Source organism: Athene noctua, chromosome 1, assembly GCF_965140245.1.
Source record: "Athene noctua chromosome 1, bAthNoc1.hap1.1, whole genome shotgun sequence".
In the NCBI taxonomy this organism is placed as follows: Eukaryota; Metazoa; Chordata; class Aves; order Strigiformes; family Strigidae; genus Athene; species Athene noctua.
This window is the reverse complement of record NC_134037.1, coordinates 244,356,325-244,379,735: the sequence shown is the minus strand read 5'-3', so window position 1 is coordinate 244,379,735 and position 23,411 is coordinate 244,356,325. Positions and strand designations below refer to the sequence as shown.

Genomic DNA, 23,411 nt, shown 5'->3' with positions numbered 1-23,411 from the left:
CCCGAGGGTGCTGAAGGAGCTGGCTGGGGTGCTCGCCAGGCCACTTTCTATCATTTACCAGCAGTCCTGGCTGACCAGGGAGGTCCCGTTGGGTTGGAAATTGGCCAGTGTGACGCCCATATATATAAGAAAGGTTGAAAGGATGATCTGGGAAATTACAGGCCTGTCAGCTTGACTTCAGTGCCCAGGAGCAGCTCACCCTGAGTACCATCATGCAACACATGTGGGACAACCAGATGACCAGGCCCAGTCAGCATGGGTTTATGAAAGGCAGGTCCTGCCTGACAAACCTGATCTCCTTCTACGACAGGGCGAACTGCTTATTGGATGAGGGAAAGGCTGTGGATGTTGTTTACCTTTGACTTTAGCGGGGTCTTTGACACTGTTTCCCACAGCATTCTCCTGGCAAAAATGGCTGCTCGTGGCTTGGATGGGCACACGCTTTGCTGGGTAAAAAACTGGATGGATGGCCGGGCCCAGAGAGTTGTGGTGAATGGAGTTAAATCCAGTTGGCGGCTGGTCACGAGTGGTGTCCCCCAGGGCTCGGTTTTGGGGCCACTCCTGTTTAACATCTTTATTGATGATCGAGACGAGGGGATCGAGTGCACCCTCAGTCAGTTTGCAGATGACACCAAGTTGGGTGGGAGTGTTGATGTGCTTGAGGGTAGGGAGGCTCTGCAGAGAGACCTGGACAGGCTGGAGCCATGGGCTGAGGCCAACTGGAGGAGTTTCAATAAGGCCAAATGCCGGGGGCTGCCCTTGGGCCACAACAACCCCCAGCAGCGCTACAGGCTTGGGGAGGAGTGGCTGGAGAGCTGCCAGTCAGAGAGGGACCTGGGGGTGTTGATTGACAGCCAGCTGAACAGGAGCCAGCAGTGTGCCCAGGGGGCCAGGAAAGCCAATGGCATCCTGGCTTGTGTCAGCAATAGCGTGGCCAGCAGGGACAGGGAAGGGATCTTACCCCTGTACTCGGCACTGGTGAGGCCGCCCCTCGATTCCTGTGTTCAGTTTTGGGCCCCTCCCTACAAAAAGGACATTGAATGACTCGAGCGTGTCCAGAGAAGGGCAGCGGAGCTGGTGCAGGATCTGGAGCACAGGTCCTACGAGGAGCGGCTGAGGGAACTGGGGGTGTTTAGTCTGGAGAAGAGGAGGCTGAGGGGAGACCTCATCGCCCTCTACAGCTACCTGAAAGGAGGTTGCAGAGAGCTGGGGATGAGTCTCTTTAACCAAGTAATAAAGGACAAGAGGGAATGGCCTCAAATTGTGCCAGGGAAGGTTTAGACCTTTAGATATTAGGAAGCATTTCTTTCCAGAAGGGGTTGTCAGGCGTTGGAATGGGCTGCCCAGGGAGGTGGTGGAGTCCCCATCCCTGGAGGTGTTTAAGAGTCGGGTGGACATAGCTCTGAGGGATATGGTGTAGTTGGGAACTGTCAGTGTTGGGTTAATGGTTGGACTGGGTGATCTTCAAGGTCTTTTCCAACCTAGACGATTCTGTGATTCTGTGATAATTGAAAATTACTGTTTCAGTAAGACAAAAACCCCAACAATTCTCATTTATGCTTAGTTATCTTTTGGGAATGAAAAATAACTATAAAGGTTTGGGGGTTTTTTTAACTTTAGTTCACACTGTTAGCTGCCATTTGTGTTCATCTGTTTGTTTTGCTATTTTTTTAGCTGATCTTGCTAATTGGATCCTTTGTCCTCCTCTGGATCTATTCCTTGGGCCTACAAGCAGTTGATTTTTTGTGGCATTTCCAGTAAGCATTTGAAACAATGATTTTAAGGTTGTTATATTTTTTATAGAGGAATATAAGTAAGCATGTTAATTTTACTGTTTACTAACCATGGAAATGGGATTATGAATCCGTCTTTGCTTGTCGTATTTATTTTCCTAATATGCCATTTAAAAATTTATATAGCCCAAATATTTTCTGTTAATTATGTGGATTTTTTTATTATAAAGGGGTTTATAACACTTGTGCTGTAAGCAGGTATGAATTACACTGACATATTTCCTCCGTATTTTTTGGTAAACCATAAAATAATTAACAAATGCAAATTACCTGCTTATCTTTACTAGTATAAAACAAAGATTTAAAGTGGAGCTATTTTGAGCATGTATAGACTATATGCAAATCATTGTTCCAAATGTGAATGATTGCTTGAAAATAAAGCAAGCTATCTATGGTAGAGCATCACTTTAAGAATATGCCACAAGTAGAAATAATAGCACAAAACAAACAAAACCCAATGATGCAATTGATGAAATCATACTAATATATTTGGTGTATCTTTTCAAAAATTGTCTTGCCATTATGGACCAAACATAATTAAATGGACTGCAGTTATCTGAAAATTTAAATTTATGCTTGCACTTATGTTTGCCAGTGATCCCACTGCAGTCTAGGAAGTACAGATTATAATCTAATTCACAGGTGTATCTCTGCAATACTGTGGCTTGAGAAACCAATTTTGTCACTGGGAGTAATTTGGAGTAACTAAAGCTTCCAGGTTTAAATTTATATAATGCATCCATGAATGATAAAACCATTTAAAATTTAAGGTGTGTGATTTATGTTGTTTTATCAAGCTTGATCTATGTTGTTTTAACAAGCCTAGAGTGTAAAGTACCAACGTGCAGTATGAATAGACAGACTTGTTCGTCTTATTTAGAAAAATCTGACAGAATATCTCAAATTTTAGAGGGTATTCACATAAATTAGATGTTTTCTTTATTTAATTCTTTTTATTGAAGCAAAGGGAATATAGCCTAGCTAATCAGAAATTGATTGCATATTTCTTTAAAGTCCGTATCACAATGCCTAGTGTAGACCATTTCAAATTTATCTCTGTATCCCAATCCATGTCTGTTTGATTAAGATACACAGATGTAATATAGAGATCCTTATATCATTTGTCCATTCTAAGCCATGGTTTGAGAATTAATCAAGCATCTACCCAAGACTGCCCATATAGTAATCTCAGATTATTTGAACATCGGAGAAGAAACACCATCACCACCACCAGTTTCATTAAGAGAAGACAGCTGGTACTCGCCATAGAACCACTGACTGGCAATGAGAGGTGTATTAAATCTGTTTTCTTGCAGTGAAAGACAAGGGAAGGGTACAAGATCCTTACAATATATGAGGATATAAAATGCTGCTTGAGAAAAGAGATACAATTAAATGCAGAAGAATCTCTTTTTATCTATTGGCCTCTGCTGTAGAGGTTACATTGTATGATTAAATGGGTGTACTAATATCCCACATCGTCTTGGGGTATGTGTTACTGGAATATGTTTGATTGCTCGTAGAGGTAGCCTTCCAAATCTTAATTAATCTTCCATTCTCCTTAGCCTGTAACTTCCATGTTAGCATCAAGAGCAAAAATGTTATCTGCCTATAGCAGATTGGCTATTAAAACAGCAGCATCAGAATGCTCCTTCTTTGTTCAGGGCCTGCCTGTTATGGCAGTGAGATTACCTCCATGAGTTGATCTCAGAATAAGGTCAAACATAGCTACAGTACTTTACCACCTGTTCTTGTTCTGCTCTCAATGTATGGCCTTCACATGAAGCATCATTACAATCTGCCGCAAGGATTGAACAACCTACCCAGCAATACTCCAAACACATATTCATTCAACTCCTTCCAGTTTCTGAATATGTAGCCTGAAGGTGATTCATTGTCTTCACTTTTTTGCAGTCACTCGGCCATCCATGTTGCTGCAGGAAGAATATTCCTATGTGCTGCAGGATGCTGAATATCACAAATGCAACACTCAGTTTCTGTCTTTCCTGACTTCCCAGTCTTCAACGAATGGTGTATTCAGGGAATTATCAGGAAAATCATAAAAATTAGTATGGCTGGAGACAACTTCTCTTCTAGCCCCAGGTGTTGAAGTGCCAATCCCTCCCTGATTCAGTCTTAAAAATGTAAGGAGAACACAAGGATCAAAAAATACTGCTTTTCTTCCTTTACCATTCTCTGGAGAAAATCTGAATATAGTTTAGCCAGAACTTTTCTTCCTGAAATATTTCAGTAACCTAAAAACACACCATCCTTTTTTTTTTTCCTTTTTTTTTTTTTTTTTCTCCTGTGGCAACCAGTAGAGACTTGTTGGGGAATTTTGTGAGATACTTCTGTATGTTGTCACATGCACCCAGATATGTATCAGGCTATATGTCTGTTTTTAAAATGCAGTTTAATTAATTTTCTTGTTCTTTTGGGCCTATTATTTAGAAGGCAGCCAAGGAGTATTACATTGTTTAAGAAATAAGAACTACTAGCTATTGATAGTAAACCAGTATGTCCTTGACTTCAGAGAAGCTTAAAATCCAAGCACATCAAGCACAGTTAATCAGGAAAGAGAAGCACATTAAGTATCTACTAGAGCTTATTTGAGAATGTAAAAATTAAGTGGTCTGGTATTGATGTTTTTGCCAAGCCCACAATCAATTTTAAGGATCCTACGAGGCAGGTAATTATAAATTCTAACAACCACAATTAAAGAAAAAGACCTCCAAAGATAAGTGCACATTCTGAAAATCTGAAAGGCTTGGCACTGACTACGTGTATGTTACTGGTCATCCTTTAGGGCCTCTTCCTATCAATGTTCCAGGAAACATCAAGGATCCTTCCTTAGAAAATGATGCAAACAGTACAGATAGGTGTATGTCATGGTTAAACTGGGTATGCAGGTAATACTGCCAATAAAAGGGTCCATTCTGTTTTGGAAGTAGCTGATCAAGACAACACATTTTTACACTGATTTTGGTGCTTATCTGCTCTAAGGGTTTAAAAAAATATAACAGAATAGGTTAGAGGCTACCAGACACCTTTATCTTGGGAAATGGTCAGTGAATTTCTGGAAGTTGTTTCCTGCTGGAGGGACTGGTCTGTGACTTGGCTTTATGTTTGGTACTGCAGCTGTTTGCTAACAGCTGATGGACTGGGTGTTAGACTGCACAGCTGAAAATGAAGCAGCCTGCATAGGCTTAGTATAGTTATCCAGACAGTAAATGAGATGATCATATGAAGTAGGATGCAGCTGTTCTCACTTTAGCTGACGCAAAGCCAACTAAATGTGAGGAGTAAAGATGTAAAGTAAAATGTTTCGACTAAATAGCAGGGAAAAGGACTTTTAACCTTAACTTCTGTTACCTTGACTAGCAATTCTGAAGCTTATTACAAATCACAAATTCACTAAAGGAGAAATTTATGCATTTGTTGATGCTTGTTACTAAAATCAAACCAGTTGTCTCCTATTTTGCACAATAAGAACAGCTAAGTAGAGCCTACTTCATTTTGTCGTCGTCTGTTTCTGTACTTGGGTTTTACTTATTTTTTTCAAAATAGCCTGTCAGAATGAGATGCCCATTTATAATAAACATTGCTACAGACATCACTACAGAAAGAATGTTAGAGAGGTTTTTGTTTTTTGTATAAAGTAATTCAGCTATCTATTTTCCAAGTATAGTCTAACTTTGCTTAATAAGGCAGTGTCAGATTCTTAACACTGCCAAAATTGTTGATTTATGTATGTCAGTTTTAAGTCAGTGGTTTTACTATGGTTACCCTGTTTGCTGTGGTTGCTCACAGCTCAGCCTTGTGCATAACCCTTCAAAATACTAGATAATTACACTATCCCCATACCCAATTTACACATTTCAGTCAAACAATAAATAGCTTATGGTCTATTTGCTGCTTGATTATAGCTTCTTCCGTATTAAAAGACTACACTTAACAATTTACTTGCTTTTGCCAGATGACAAGTTCCTAATTAAATACACTTCTCGTGCCCAATTTTTCTCCTTGCATTTTGGCAAAGTTAAAATCTCAGTAGGGCCAACAGATTGTTGGGATATATTATTAACATTAATAATTGTTATTTTTACAGTCTTTATAGTGAATGGCAGCTCAGAAAAGATCTGATGGATCATGGGCTGTGACTTAACCTTCGGTAGTAAGACTCTACTTCTATACAAGTTCAGAACTTCAAACCAGATTCTTAAAAATTATTTGCTGTACACTTCTACTCGTGCTCTTTAAAGGCTGTTTGAGTTTCTTCCACAGAAGTTTGGACACAAATTGATATTTTATTATATTGGTTGGTGAGAAAAGTTGTTTGTCCTTTTCTGCTTCCTTTCCATTGGCCTTTTCTTTGTATTCCTAGAACATCAGAAGGGGTAAAAGCTCCTGAGGATCTCAGCAAAATGCTGAGCTTTTATTGTCTGCCCAATGAGGACAATCATCTTGATCCAGAAAAGGGGCTTTGGATTAAGTACATCAGTCTGGCATTCTTAAATATGGTTCAGTACAGAGTCTTCATGGAGTGATCTCAGGAAATCATAAATTAAAAAATATTTTTAAAGGTAGCAGCATTTTGTAAACCAAAGATTGCCCAGGCCTTCAAGGTGAAGAATTCTTTCTGTGAACTGTTTCGATGAGTTCACTCTGTACTTGTGTGGTACAGGTCTAAACTTACCTTAGCAGTTTAGAAATGAGGGACTCTGGACTCAGTTCCAGAGTGAAAAATACTGTATACCTCTAATTTCCAAAATAGTAGCTAATGTGTATGTGTTTTAGGCTGCCTAACTTTATAGCACTAAAAATACTTCTTATTGTGCCTTTTCTCACCCTCCCTCCCATTTTTGGTGTTTTAAAATGCTAAGCCTTTTTCCCCTGACATTCTTTTAGTGAGTCATAACATGTAGTATGAATTTGAGTGCAAGATTAAGAGTAATTACTTCAGAACAGTTCTACAATGGCAACTTAAAAAATGGAAATTCTTTAATCAGTCACTATTTTATAGCATAGTTTTAAAAGAAAAGTAAAATGCTTTGGGAACATGGCTTTTTCATTGCTACTAAAAAAACCACAGGAGATAATCAGTATTGGATAAAAGCTTTTCCTACACTGTCTGCAAGAAATTATTTCATTCAGTAACAGTGGAAATATGTCTGATTTCAGATTTCAGAGAACACATAATTTGGTTATAATGTGGCATATACTTTGCAAACTATTGAAGAAAAGTGTATCCTTTTGTCCATTAGCTAATTCATCCTGCTGTATACAAAGCTAATGTAAAATCAGGTGGGTATAGCAGGTTGCCTAACATGGGGGCTTTTTCTTCTTACTTGCTGTGTTTCATTAAGAGTGACTGAATTAGGTAGGACCTCATGGAAGCAGAGGTTGTTCGTTGCTTAACGACTTTGAAAAACACTCCAGAAAAGACAATTTCAGAAAGCACGAGTTTACTAAGGAGTAGAAAGGTAGAGAGAAACTCAGCAACGGTGTAGGAGGCTGCAGCTTCAGAAGTTCAACAGGAGAAATTGCTGCAAAGGCCACAGAGCTGCAAGTCACATTTCATAGGGGATAAAATGGAAATTTCCTTGATTCTGGAGGAAATTCTAGAGTTTACTGTAACTCATAAAATTACTGAGGGGACAGACGTCAGGTCTTAAAGCAAGGATTCTCTTTGAGCAAGGATTCTCTTTGAACAAAGAGAAATGGAGAGGAAATTACTTATTTATAGGGTTTCTTCTATTTATATTCTGCCTTACATGTCTGCTTCCAGGTTCTCTATTTTAAAAAAAGTTATATTTTATAGTGTAATGGAGATTAAAAAAATGCTTTACTTTGAGGAGCTCACTGTAAGGGAACGTTTTGAGCAGATCTAAGTTCTGTTTTGTACATGTAAATACAAAGACCAATTATTTAGAAATAGAAATAGATGATGTAAACTCAGTTAACTTTGTTATACAGCTGAAGCCTTCATTATTCCTGTTTGTCTTTTACATTGAATATTCATTAGAACGTGTAACAAAATCAATCACTTAAAATGAAAATATTTTAAAATCCTTTTTGTCTAGATTATTGCTAAATAAAACTTAGGATACAGATTCTGTATATGTTTGGTTGTTAAAAATCACTCACTGATTTTTACTAACATCCTCGTTTTTCTTGGAGCGAGATTCAGTTAGGTAAATGACCACATTTTATATATTACAGAATCACAGAATTGTCTAGGTTGTTAAAGACCTTGAAGATCATCCAGTCCAACCATTAACCTCACACTGACAGTTCCCAACTACACCAGATCCCTCAGCGCTATGTCTACCCGACTCTTAAACACCTCCAGGGATGGGGACTCCACCACCTCCCTGGGCAGCCCATTCCAACGCCTAACAACCCCTTCTGGAAAGAAATACTTCCTAATATCTAGTCTGAACCTTCCCTGGCGCAATTTGAGGCCATTCCCTCTTGTCCTATTGCTTGTTATTTGGTTATAGAGACTCATCCCCAGCTCTCTGCAACCTCCTTTCAGGTAGCTGTAGAGGGCGATGAGGTCTCCCCTCAGCCTCCTCTTCTCCAGACTAAACACCCCCAGTTCCCTCAGCCGCTCCTCGTAGGACCTGTGCTCCAGACCCTGCACCAGCTCCGTTGCCCTTCTCTGGACACGCTCGAGTCATTCAATGTCCTTTTTGTAGTGAGGGGCCCAAAACTGAACACAGGAATCGAGGGGCGGCCTCACCAGTGCCGAGTACAGGGGTGAGATCCCTTCCCTGTCCCTGCTGGCCACGCTATTGCTGACACAAGCCAGGATGCCATTGGCCTTCTTGGCCCCCTGGGCACACTGCTGGCTCCTGTTCAGCCGGCTGTCAATCAACCCCCCCAGGTCCCTCTCTGACTGGCTCTCTGATGAGCTAAAACATGCCTTTGGGTTAACTTGTCCTTCAGTTTATTTATTTTCTTCTGTTTCCTTCTGTTAGCTTGTAAATTTGAGTTCATTTTTTGGAAGTACTTCAGAGATTTTGAAAGGTGAACCTATGTAACAAAAGAAATTAAAGATGTTCTCTTTAGGACTTACAACAAATTATTATGAATGTATTAATTTAATTTTTACTAGCAAAACAGCTAGTTTTACTCATTATCTCTTCTTGAGTATACGTGCTGCTCTGTAGTATGACCATCCCACAATAACTTTTTCCAGTTGTTTAACAAGGGAGAAGCTCTGTATTAACACTATATCTTTTCTCTTAAATGTTTAACTAGTATTCCATCTTTTTATCAGTGTTACTGATCACTGCAGTTTCAAGAAAATTTAACTAATGCAGGTTCCTCCTATGGAAATAATTCAGTGGGCAGTTCCTCCAAATATAAAATTGTGATCCACTAAAACTTTCTGGGCATTGAGGATCTGGTGTAGTTGGGAACTGCCAGTGTTAGGTCAGTGGTTGGACTGCATGATCTTCAAGGTCTTTTCCAGCCTAGATGATTCTGTGATTCTGTGGGCCTTGTCAGTGAATGAACTCTTGGACCATGGTTCCTGTTACAGAGTCCTGACCAGAGCACTGTATTTTTCATATTTCCACTTCTCTTCTTTTAAATCTTTTGGAACAGGAAACATTTTTCTTGTGTGCCTTAACTCTTCTTTTTTTCTCTCATGCTTCCTTCCTTGCTGGGAAGATACATGCTGGTAGTGAATGAAAACCCCTTCTAACTAATGAAGTAGACATTGAATCGCAGGAGTTAAACAGTTTTAGATCTTTTATATGCTTTTATTTCAAATGCAGATTAGATACACCTGCTTTATTATGTCAGAGTTAAATATATATTATGTTACTGAAAAATGACATTTAATGATAAAAGAAAATGGGGACACTTTTATATCATCCATACTTCTGATATATCTATGAGTAGGGAAGAAAATGAAAAATTGAAGGAGATAAATAGGAAGAAATCAAAAGAGAGTGGTAAACTCATCACATTCTTTAGTGTCTGTATCTGTACAGACCTTTATGAAATATGAGAATATGGGTACAGATGCAGAGCTTCCAAGACATGTTAAACCTATTGTACTATGAAGGGACAGTCAGTCAGTTTTGTTTTATACAGCCACCTATACTGGGTGATAGGTACATATTTCACTTCAGCTCTGCAGAGTTCACATATCCCAAGGCAGAAGAGTAGACTATCCTGCCCTGGACATTTAGTGGGTTTGGGGTTTTTTCTTCTGTTGTTAGTAAAGGACAAGTGGTGTAAAAGGAAATGTTATGACCAAAGAACATGAAACATGGTTTGCTGTTGGTTGTCAGTGCTGTTGACATCTGTTGTAGAAGTGATTTGACATATTGTACAGAACACAACTGTAAATACACTATTCTGCCTGTCACAGAGTGCATGCAGATAGACCAGTGAGTAGGTGTGCACTGAATCATACCTAAAATAAAAATCCCAATGCACAAAATAATAGACCGACTAAAAAGTGCTTTACTCCACTGTCCTGTCCAGAATATTGTAGAGTTTCATGTAAAGCTATGTACACATTTCTGGTTTTCTTCCTAAGAAGAAGATAACAATTAAATTCTTCAAGCTAACATTAGTTGAATTTCATACTTAGGAGAAGGCTTGAATTGTACCAACCATGCACTAGGACAAATTAATTCCAAATCTGCTTGCATATTTAACATTTAGTGGGGTTTTTTCACCTCAGTATTGGTAGGCAACATCTTCTGCCTTTAAGATACTACTATAGCAAGGTATCTTCATTGTGTCTTCTAGTCTGTATGCAAGCTGCAGACTCCAAATTAGTCCTTCCCTCCCCAACTGGACTTTCTGAAAGGGTCTACAAACCTGAGCTTGCTTGTTTGCTCTTAGAAAAGCAATTTGTCCCATCTTACATCTATTCCAGTTCACCTGTCAGGCTCATCTTTGCACGGGGTACAGCAGTGAGGACAAAATATACATGCAGCTTTTCACTTGCTGCCTCACTACTTAACCCTTTTAAAGGGTCATATGGAATTAACCCACAGAAATTAAATTGTTTTAAATCAAATTGTTTGAAGATGCAAACCAAGCAGAAGATACCATTAACATACACACCCCACCCCCCAAAAAAAAGTCAACTAGCCCACTGTTACAATTTGAATCCGTTTTACATAAATTAATTTTGTGCTTAAGTTACTTTGAAAAGAGAGTGAGTAGAGCAGGTAAACAGGAGATGAAAAAGTTCTGGAGCCACTGAACCTACTGGAGAGGAGAGTTCAGGTGACAGAATGGGCAACACAAAAAGGATAGAGCAGGAGGAGTGTGGCAGCAAGGAGCTGGGAGATAATTGCTGAAGCAGAGATTGAGTACTGCTAGATAATCAGGCAATAGACCCACAGCCAGCTATTTGTGCTCACAGGTGGAGAAAATTCCTAGAAACCAGACACAAGGACCTGCTGTGCACTGACAGGCTGCATGGTTGGATACTTAACTTTAAGTCCTTTTATTTTATCTTGTCTTGCATAGTCATTTCCAGATTTTCCTGTTCTAGTTTATTCTTGTACATACTCTAATAAAACATAAATATTCTGAATTTCAAAGATGTTTTGAACTTCCTTGTAGATATTGTAATGAAACATCTAGGCAGATCTCCCTTAAAGCCTTGTATAGTTGGGGGTCCTGTGTTTATATTCCAAAAGGAGTATTTTCCACCTTGTGTAAGTGACTATTTAGAGCAATTACATTTTTATACCTTTAATATGTGCAACAGTAAGTTTCAAATGTTTCTTTCTGCTTATATGTGAAAGGTTAAGTCCTCTCACTGTTTTGCTCAGGTTTAGACGATGACAACCCTTTCTAGATATTCACCATAGCCCTATTCTTAGGAAGGGGCAGGGTCTCTATCAATAAATGGCATGCTGTCCTATCCCTTACAGATTTAAAAAGCACATTAAACATAGCCAACTCAAAATGCTTTGGAGGGAAACACTGAAAAAATTGTTTCCAACTGTTCTTGCTTCATATTAGAGCCTCTGACAGCAGGGGGAAGTCAGGAGAACTGGATTTTTTTTTTTTTTTTAAAGGTGATTTTTCTGTAGCATCATTATTCAAGCTCACAAGTGACTAACATGCACAAGAACAAGAATCAGGAAGACTCGGACATTTCCCCTCAGTTCTTGGAAGTCCAGAGATGCCTAGTAACTAATTACTTTTTAATATTTTCTGAACATTAATAAAATTATCCCCCACTTTAATTGCTTGAGAATTTGGTTGGTTTGGGGTTTTGCAGTCAGTAATTCTGATAGATAAATATTTGTATGTGATTTTTTTTCTAATTTATTAATTCTAATAGATATATATTTTTATGTGTTACCTTTTTTCCAAAGTATATGCCATTTTATGATTAATGAAAATTGCTTTTGCTGTAGTACTTGACCTTTCTGAGCCTCTATCAAGGTATCTCTTAATATTTCATATGACAAAACTGTTTCATCTGGAGTTATGTATCCATACAAGCTGATTTTAGCCGTATTTACCATTTGCCACATAATTACAATTGTTCAGCAGTAGAGAGCTTCTTTTCTTAGTTAACTTGGTTGTTAACCATCTCTTCCTATACAATATTGGGGATACAAGAAACTTGGTATATCTTGAGTTTTTTTCTGAGGAGAGAGTGTGACTGACTGACTAGTTTTAGGCCACAAAGAGAAAGATACTGCAAATGAAGTAAGAGCATGACTCCAGTACTAGCCAGGCACTCTTCCGACTGCACAGACGATCTAAGAATCTATTTCCTGACAACAGTATATAAGCCTCTATGGGCACCTGCTGCCTTTTGACAAATACTTACAGGAAATCTAGCATGTAGAATTAAATTTTTAATTTCATAATTGCTGATCACTTCTCCCAGGTATCCAGTGACAGAACATGTGGGAATGGTGCAATGCTGTGTCAGAGGAGGTTTAGACTTGACATTAGGAAGCATTTGTTTACCAAGAGGGTGGCTTTGTAGAGAGGTGATCGATGTCCCAAGCCTGTCAGTGTTAAATAGACATTTGGAAAAAGCCCTTAATAACATGCTTTAACTTTTGGTCAGCCCTGAAGTGGTCAAGCAGTTGGACTAGAAGATCATTGTAGGTCCCTTACAACTGAAATTTCCCTTCCCTTCCCTTCCCTTCCCTTCCCTTCCCTTCCCTTCCCTTCCCTTCCCTTCCCTTCCCTTCCCTTCCCTTCCCTTCCCTTCCCTTCCCTTCCCTTCCCTTCCCTTCCCTTCCCTTCCCTTCCCTTCCCTTCCCTCAATATTAACTGAAAAATTACTGTGTAGTACTTTATTTCTGAGATAAACTCTGTTTTCCATAGAGGCTAGAATATCCTTCTCTGGTCCTAAATGCCCTTTGCTTAACGAATCTTTAACATACTCTTTAAAGATGCCACCAAATTGAAAAATATCTGAATAAGTTAGAGAAGGTGATATAGATAGGACCAAATGGCTTCTATGTCTGCTTTGGTAAGATGAATTAGTTAAACTGATACATGGTAGTCGTCTTCAACATTGTGTTGCCTTGCCCTTTGAGGAAAAAACAGATGTTCTTGAAATCTTGTAGGTATACACAGAATTTTTCTCAAAATTCTAATTTTTTTCTCTAAAAAATGTAACTCTCTTAATGGCAGAATATTCAAGCCACACTTTATATATTTTTCCATTTTTTTTTTAATGGCATAAGATTACAAGTACTTCTAGTTAGTCAAGTGCTGGTATGAGTGGACTCTGACAGTGTGGAAGACAAATATGTTTGCTTGTTTACATTTCCAGAACTAAGTCATCAGACATTGACTTTCAAAATCCAGTTGAAAAGGTGGCTGGCAGTTTTTGGTGAGGAACGGGACATCAGCGTTCTTAACTGTGAAGATAATTACTTGACTGAAAGACTTAGCTTTTGTACAAATACAATGAAACCCCATAATTGAAATCATTATACTAATGCATTCTAGTGCTAGAAGGAATTTTAACATTGTAGCAGAAATATTTTTTATTATTTTTCACATAGATTTTTGACAACGTATATTTCTTATTTACTGTAAACACTGCTGTCACGAACACTTGCAGTCCAAACAGGCGTTGGATGTCCAGTGTTTCATTTGTGTTTAACAGTTTTAATTTCCATGGATTTTGGTCCATCACTTGTAAGATATTGTCAGTTAAAGTAGTCAGGAGAGCAGTTCAGGAATATCTTGTTCTTTCCCCATACTCATCAAAATGTTTCCTTTTTCTTTCCATTCTTTGCATTTAAATAGGAAGACAGCTGCCTTCAGATGATACAGAACTCACTGACAGTTGCTCTTGCTTCAGTCCTACTTCATGAGAACTTCAGAAGTTACTAACTGAGGTATTTATTTGTTTTTTTCATTTTTAGAATTTCTACTTTGCTGATATTAGATAGGTAGAAGAGCAGACAAAAGACATAATGAATCTAGACTAAGAAGAGTAATCATACATGGAAAATAACAAAGTTCTGTCCATAAAGAGAGCTACTGGGTGATACAATCTAATCTCTTTCTATCGCTGGGCACTGTGTTATTCAATCTGTTTTATAAATTGAGAAAGAAAATAATTAGAAATATGCTAAAAGGAAACATATTAAGATGCAGTTTAAATGTTGTTTTTTTAGGGTCTTCTATCCAGTTCTATCTGATCCTGTGCTTTTCTCCAAGAATGGATAAAAGATTTTGCAGGAAATGCCTGGACATGAATACCCTATTACTTAAATAATGACTAAATAATCAACCCTTCAAAACTATCTGGCATTTATAGGTTTCTTCCTCTAATATTTACAGGGAATTTCAATTAAATAAAAGCTTTGGTGTTAACACAATATAAAAATGCTTTTGTCCTAGTTTATCTTTCCATGAGATTATCTCATTATCTCAAATTTGAGATTATCTCAAATTATGGTTTATCTTTCCATGAGATTAAATATCAAAGCTGTTTTAAAGATACTGATAAATATTTTATTATAAAAATTATGTCATTTTTTTCAGGTACCAGTGAATTAATTCCTTTGTATAGAAAAGCACATCTCCATTTGTATAGGTTAACAAAGTCTGGTAAAGGATTAGTGGCCACAGAATTCATAAAGTGAAAAAAGTGTCTTGTAAGCCTGTGATCAGTTGGATTTGTGTCAGTCCTAAATTTATGATCTGCAGCTGTTAAATGTCTGATAGGAGCTTCATCTTCCAAAGCATGATAATGTGTGAGTGCATGGCTAGAAAAAAGGAAACATTGTGCTTTGAGAAATTAAATTGTCCGGCCATATGGATGATGATTGCAATGCTTCACATAGCACAAAACCTTTAGTCTGTAAATCTTACAAATGTATCTTCTAATGCTTTTTAAATTGCAGACATCTACCAGCACAGATTCTAAAATATCGTAGGTCGAACAGAAAGTGCGTTGGTCAGTGTTTGTATAGTCAGTCTAATGTAAGCAGTGCCAGGCTGGAATTCTTTTTCCCGCATTTGAGAACTCAAAGCTTAAATGGCACTGAAAAAAGATGTCTCATAATTTTTATAATATCATCTTAAAATATGTAACATATGCAACTTTTTTTAATAGCTCTTGGTATTTATACACATCTTTCTTAAATACCAAGAATGGTTTAACTTTTTGGAAAGGTTATTGTAGTATAGTATAGTTAGTGTAGTTATTGTATAAAATTTATATGTGCTATTATATCATACTATAGGTATTTCCTTTTTTTAAAGAAAATTTATATACCAGCCAGTATAGATTATAGTTAGAATAATGTTAGCATTGAAATTAAAAGTTTTCAGAAAAACAACTATTAAAATTCAGTTAGATGTTACTTATGGATTCAGAAAAGAAAGCAGAGGGGCTTTTTGTTTCTAATTTTGCATTGTGTGCTGTTAGCAGCTAAGTACATTAATAGTTTTTATGTGCAGAATCTATGAAGTGCTGCATATTCTCAGATTTTAATAAAGCACTTGGCATTATGTGACAGGTTGGGCCATTTTAGTGTGCATTATGGATTGGTTATGTCTTACAGTGGGGCAGTTCATTTCTGGAGTCAGTACACAACCATTTTAGCAGTAGAATTAGCCGCTTATGTCACAGATTATAATTAGCTGCATCTGTATGCCAGAGCAACAGGATGGAATGCAAAACACAGCCAAACATGTGAACGAATTTTCTTCCAGTGATATTTGGCCAGGCCTAAAATATCCCACTCCAGATTTGAAAGTAGTGGAAAAGTTAGACAATTCTCTCTTGGGAAGAGACTGCTTGTAGTTTATTCAGAAGTCCACGTTGTTTCAGATCTCTAAGGTAAAAATCTTTTAGATTTCTTTTTATATCTATACTAAAATACTAGCATATTAATAATTGAATTAGGGTTTGTTTGTTCTTTACTTATTAGGTGGATGTTTTGAGCTTCTCCCTCAACTGATTTTCTGTGCAACATTTCAGGCTGATTCTGTGCTTATTTAAGGATCATGTTCATGCTTATGTGATCTTTTTTAGGACCTAAATTTGTTCATTTTTATATACAATTATAAGTTTAGATTCTGATAGTTAATTATGCTTGTTTTTACAATTAAACACACTATTAAGTTGCATAGTTTAAACTTGCAGTTGTGTAATATTAAGAAGCTAACTTTTAGTATTTTTAAAATGTTTTACAATATGATATTACTGTACTTAGATAAATACCTGATTTGCAGTAGTAAACCTTTGATGTTTGTAGCTCTGAATTCTTCTGTTTATCTATCACATACTGAATTTAGTTAAGTTTAATCAAGAATGGATCCATGCTTTTGCTGAACACTTCTTTTTGGCTTGACAGTGTGATAATAACCTGCCATATGAGGAAATGTTACCAAAATCAGATTGAACTTTTGTGAATCATACTTGAATTAATATGGAGTGTCCAACTATGTGTATACAGAACTCCCTTTACAAGTTTTTAATCTCCTTGAATTCAAATACATTTTCCTTTGAATAAGTTCACTGACTGAAAGAAAATTACTGGCTAGGTATCAATGGGTTACTGACTCATTATCAAATGATTTATTGGACAATACTTGGTGTTTCTCCACCAACAGGTGCACGTACTGCACATTTAATCATGCATCAGAACAAACATGTAAGTTCCTAAAACAGAATCTTGCCAAACTGTAGGAATGTGATTCGACTGCATCAAAACCAGTCAACTAGTCGCCTTTTATAAAGATACAGGTGGTTTTACGACATCTGTCCTAAATCACATCCTACTTGAGGAGGAGATTTATTATGTCATAGAAGTGTCTGCCTCTCTCCATTGTCTGTGGAGAGGGCCTAGATAAGTATGGCTGATGTTATCGGTGTTCAGTGAGATGAATTCTGGCCTTCATAGCCACATACCAAAGAGTAACCCATGTGAGTGAAATGTAGTAACTTTTTGCCACAGAGTTCTGAAATTTTGCAGGTAGTTAAGATTTTGGAAGTTTTGGTTGTGATTCATAGTCACAACTGATGCCACTTTGGCTGACATGAATGTCCATTTATCTTCTAAACAAATGTGATGTTCACATATTAGATATAGACCATTCCATTACATAATGAAGAACATATGGTCCTAGAATACCACCAAAGGGTAAGAACCACTGCATGGAGTTAAATTAAAAATAAGATCTAGATTGAGCCCAGCATTAGAGGGAACCATTTAAAATCTCATTTCTAAACCTTCACACTTTTGCTAATAACATGCAACTTTTTCCTAGTTGAAAACTCATTGGTTAAAGGCAAGTTATATTTTAGTTTTTATTCATAATCATAAGGCTTTAGTAACAATATGAAGATACAATATTCATCCTTAGTATAATAGTTTTGTAATTATACAGATATGTTTGACTATACTTAGTGTTGAGAAATACTCATGCAGAATATGTGTTCTAAGCTAAGGGAAGAGTTTTGGAGGAACAGTTGAAAGAAGGGGATATAGCATATCATACAAAGCCAATCTTTTGTCAGAAGACACAGAAAAGTTGGATGTACAAAGATCCTCTTGCTTGAATAGCCTTGTAATATTTGTTCCTGTGAAAAATAATGCCTTTTACATGAGATACGAATCCCAGCTGCTGACCTCTTACAGTTTTAATTATTTTCATTACTTGGAATTAAGTAAGCTGGTTTCCTGTGGACATATTTCTCAAAGTTGATTGTCTTAGATGTTTAACGAGCAGTGACTCTTCCGTAACAAGAGACATTTAGAAGGTCTTTTGCTCATACAGGTTTTCTGATATCTAATAAGGTCTTCTTGCCCATTGCAGTCTCTCAGCAGAGACATAAATGATGTTTCTTCTTCTCTCTTCTGTCTCATTTTCAGAAAGTTTGTATGAATGTAGTATTCCTGAGACCTTTACATGTCTGTTGAATTTGGTTGAAATTGGCCAAGTAGTTCAAAATCTAGTAGGAGGGAGAGAAATGAATGGGATACAGACGATTTAGACAGTGACATAGAGTGTGGTTGCTTTTTATTTATTAAACCAGGCTAAAAACATCATGGCAGTTTGGATAACCAGTTAATTCAATATTCTGGTCAAATTTTCAGCTTGGGTAACAATATTCTCACTATTTAATTCATCTGTAACTTTGGCTACCTGGGCCAGTCTTCTCATTAAACCTTCCTGTATATCTGCCAAAAGCTGTTAAACAGCTGCTGCATTTCATGCCATGGTTGGTTATGTTTCTGTGGTGGATGAAGTACTACTTCTGTATAAGAATGTGAAGAGGAATATAAACTAAAATACATCAGTATGTTTAAAAATAGAGTATGGTGTATGCTCAGTGTTGAATATTGCTGGTATTAGCCATAAAACACAGGTTTTCACTAAGATATATAATATGTTTGTTTACATGTGTGCATATGTATATCTGTAAGAATCACATATCTATGTATTTTTAAAAATGGGATGTAGAGGTGGAATCATCTTGTAGTACTGCCTGTTAAAACTCTTCAGTTCCTCCTTGTTTATTTTCTTTGTGGGAAGTGCTCTGAGGAACAAAAGAAGTCTTGGTACCTTTTATTCACCTTAGCTTTTTCCAGTGGAGCGAGTGGCAGATACTAAATTTTATACAGACTTCTTGCATCATTTAGCTTATTAGTTCTGGATATTAGTGGCTTTCAGAAAAGGCTGGCTGTGTAGTGTACATCAGCCTCTGTTTGAAGTTAAGTTTCACAGAGGTCCTACTTTGAATTTCAAAGCTGTTAGACCTGGATATGAGAAGCATGCAGCCTCTGTCAGTGATGGCTGCTGATGGAAAGAGGCGTGTCTGCAAAGTTCCACTGCACCCAATTTCCTTCATTTTGAGGAAAAGGAGATTGAGGTTAGGAGCAATTTTTTAAAGTAAATAAAAACCATGTTCTTGTGACTCCAGACTGTTGAAAGCAGCATAAAATGAAGTGGTTCTTAAAATATAAATGCTTCAGAATGAAGCTGAGTCGGCAGAGCACAGCTATGGCAATGGACCATAACTGCAGACAAGGCAGTGCTAGCAAGGCTGTAGATGGCAAGCTGCATCCAAAGGTGTGTCTGTTCAGTCCACCTTTGAACTGGAGTGGATGATCTGCAGAGGTCCATTGCAGCCTCGTTTTTTCTGGGATTCTCATAATTTGTTCCGAAAGACTTTCCTGAATATTCCCTTTATTATTATTTACCTACTGATCTTGATTACTCCCCTGATTGTCTTACTATCTGATCCAATCTGCAGTGTTTCAGATTTCATGTCAACTTTCAGTGTGAGGAGGGCATCACAGATTACCACGGGAGATTGGTAGCTAGCAGTATTCTCACATCCCTGTTGGACCCACATAAAATTCCTATAAATGGGTAAGAATTGACTGTAATGGTAAACTTGAATTTTACTTGGAAATACAAGAAATGGATGGATTCAGAGTTTAAAGCCAAAAAAATAACAGAATTCTTTTAATATCAGCATTCCCTGTGAGCTGAAGAGTCACAGGAGGATATTTTGGAGACTGACAGAAAAGGTTGTAGTTATTGTTTGCCTGAGTGAAAGTTTTCATAGTAGTGACAAGAAAATGATAAGGTAGATTTCAGTATGTGGAACGATGAAGAGGTTGATTGGGGTTTGGCCTGAGTTCCAAATGAGAGAGAGCGTGGTGAACACTCTCAAAAGTCAGTATAGATAAGGCAGACAAGTCTGTGTCGGGTTTGATTCCCTCCACATTCCTGTATCGAAGAACCCTAGAATACCAGATTGGAAGGGACCTCAAGGATCATCTGGTTCAACCTTTCTTGGCAAAAGCATGGTCTAAACAAGATGGCCCAGCACCCTGTCCAGATGAATCTTAAAATACTGTAATAGTATCCTGATAAGCTTTGTACCTTCATATTACACCACAAGGCTTCTAGCATATATTCTCGTTCTGCAAAAAGACGGTCATATTTGAGGGCTGAAGAGGTGAAACCCAAAGGGCACCTAGAGCCAAGTTTTGCATAGTATGGATGCATGTAGTATAGAGTTTTATGGAGATGGAGCCAAACTTTCTATAGGATGAGCAGCAAGACCAGGATAGTAGATGGTAGTCCTATGCCGCCCATGCCACTTTTCAGGCTGTTTTTCTAGTTTCAAATGCTCAGATAGACCGGATGAAGGCCCTATATGCCAAGAGATTGTCTACTTTTTCAGTCCTACTCTTTGGTATAATAAAAGGTATTTAATTTACCCACAAAACTTTTCTTCCCGTAACATCCTACTTTTAGTTTTGTTGTGTTATGTTAGGTATTTTCCATTTAATGAAAGTACTGAAGAAGGCTTATGAAAACTGTTATCTTGCTTAAACACAGAACTACATTATGAAATAGCATATTTCATTCTGCATGATTTCACGAGTCATTTAATAATTATGTTCAATGCATGTGTGAAGATAATGCTTTCAAACAAACGCAGTTCTTATATTCATGAAGTTGTATAAGACTGTATTGTCATAACAGGGGAGAAATAAGCTATATTTGATAAAACCACTGTTTGTGTTTATCTGAGTACCCCACATTCGTTTTGAATTGTATATTTCATTGAAATTCTGTTAGCAACAATTTTTACTATCTGTGAAAAGTACTTTCTTTTTTACATTTAGATTAATATATTTTATTAATTTTGCTTTTAGTTAAACATCTGTTGAACTGATAGTGTTGTGATTCACACCTGGTGATTTGTTTTAACTGATTTTTGTTATGTTTCTGGAAGACAGAGTCATATTCCCTCAGCCATATTGAAAACATCTAAAATGCTCTTTAAGTTAAGAACATTAAAATGTCTTCTTGTATCAGAAATCCTCAAGTACCTAGTAACATATGACTTTAACTTGGGAAGAAATTCAAAACTAGCATTCAAAAAATTATCTAAAAATAGCATTTGATTTAGGGTTGTTGAGGAAGGGAACCATATAAAAGGTTAGAACATAAAATAATGAAAACGAAGGCAGCAGAAGGCAAAATTATCCTGTCTTTCTTTGCTTTATCAGAAGATTCCATCTTTTGTTACCTTTCCCTTCTGTTTGTGACTTTCTTCAGTGTTCCCTGGGGACTTTCTCCCCGTATTTTACAATGTCCATCTATGTCTCTCATGTTTATTTCCTGAGTGTACACGCTAACTTAACCTTTGTCTCTTATCCCCAAGAGTCTATTCACAGTATTCAATTTCCTGTACTTAAATTATACTGTGGACACTTCTTCTCTGCTACATGTCTGATTTCATATTTTGTTAATTCACAGCTAAAAAGTAATGAGAAAAAAAATGAGAAAAATTTACAGGACAATTTTCCCATCCCAAAATAGATTTCAACATTGTGGTAGATGATTTTAAATTTCAGCTGAATTTTATCCAACTTTTTCCTTTAGATTAAAGTAATAGATTTTAAAGCTATGAGGACAGTCTTTACTTTTGTACACTAGAGGCTAACTAAAATCTCTGAATTGTCCTTATATTGAACTAAAACCTTTCTGTCTCATAATTACCTTCCAGAAATGTCTGTAAAGTTGTTATTCAACTGCCAATTAAGGAATCAAAATCTATCCTAGGCAGAGTTTAGATGCCCAGATGGCAGAGAACAGACCAAACCACCTGCAAACCTGGACTGGGTGAACCTACAGAAACTAAGATGTAGCATCATTTATCTTTATTTTGCCATTAGAAACTTGCATAGCCTTTCCTAGAATTTGAGTTTAGGGAAAGCTAATTTGCAGCTCTACCACCACTGTTCTGGGATTAGTGAAATGTTCATTTGCTAGACTGATAAGTGGATATCAGGATTAATGATCCTTACACACTGAATTAAGTTGTTTTCTTGAAACAGGGGTCTAATCCGGACTACAGTGTGGGTAGTAAGCAATCTCAATGTGCATAAAAGCCACAAAGAATTTTTCTTAACTGCATATCAGAACCAGTACTTCAGCATGAGCTGCAGTTTTCTTCAGACCTACAAGGAACAGTTTAGGGAATCAGTCTTAACACTTAATATGGTTTTCAAAAACTCTGGTTAAAAATTTTAAAGCTATGGGAGCTAGTCTGTTGCTTCTTATTTGTGATCAAAACTGCAAATGCTGCATAGGTAGCAAATAGCAGACTCATACTCTTATTAGACTTTCCTGTTACAACATTCCCTTCTTTTTTAAGTTCTGGGTTGGTGATCTTACCAGAAAATCATGACATGTCAGGCACTATTGTCTATATTTGATGAGCAAATAATGTCTAATTAGAGTTATACTTATGCTCTGTGAATGTCTTTTCCTGTATGTGCCCACAGAATAACTTTAAACATAAATACATACATAATAGCTACAGACGTACTTCCTGGAGAATGTAATGTGCTTGTTATTTGATCCAAATAGGAATTGTTTTCCAGTTTCCCAAATTATGATCTTTAAAATGAAGAAATATGCCAAAAATGAGTTTTATTTTTCAGATTATAGTACTTGATTTACATCACTAAAGCAACTTTAATTGAAAAATTAAGAATTTTAATAATACCTGCTTATTTCAATTTTGGATTAAATAACTTTCTATGAAAAATTCTACTTTATGATACAAGGAATATATCTGTTACATTGAATAAGAGATTTAGTTTATTTTGGAATGAGTAAATACTTAATGTGTATTTCTAGGTTTTGTTTATATTTCATTTGTTTTTACTGCTAATTGAAAGATCAGCTATGTTTTTCCTATTGGTTTTAATCCAAGAAGTGACATTCATCAAAATGGATCAAAATCAATTCATCATGGATCAAAACCAGTAGTATACATTTTACTACGTTCTTCATCTTCAGTGTTTCTTGCATTGCATTATTGCTTTGTCATGGTTGCTGAAGAAACTTAGTCAGTTGCTGCCTAAACAGTTGAATTCAACATCACCAAAAAAGGCTCCTGTAGTACATGCCTTTTAATGATTTCCTTATGTGTCTAACACACATTTAAATTATTCTGATTTTCTCCTGTGTAAGTAAAAATGAGTAATAAAGCTGTTATGACCAGGGCTGCAATGCGACAGAAGCACATCAATTTGTTTGTTGACATTTAAAATTCATCAGACAAGGACAGAGATTTAAAATATATGAGACACA

At 36.9% G+C, this 23,411-nt stretch overlaps 1 protein-coding gene across 1 annotated transcript in view; it reads left to right on the top strand.

Annotated features, from left to right (window-relative positions):
- Positions 1-23,411, top strand: part of SGCG (sarcoglycan gamma) — a 148,552-nt gene that overhangs the window by 29,151 nt on the left and 95,990 nt on the right. The window contains exon 2 of the mRNA XM_074915458.1: positions 14,070-14,161. The gene's annotated coding sequence lies outside the window, so the exon portion shown is untranslated. The remainder of the gene's footprint in view (positions 1-14,069; positions 14,162-23,411) is intronic.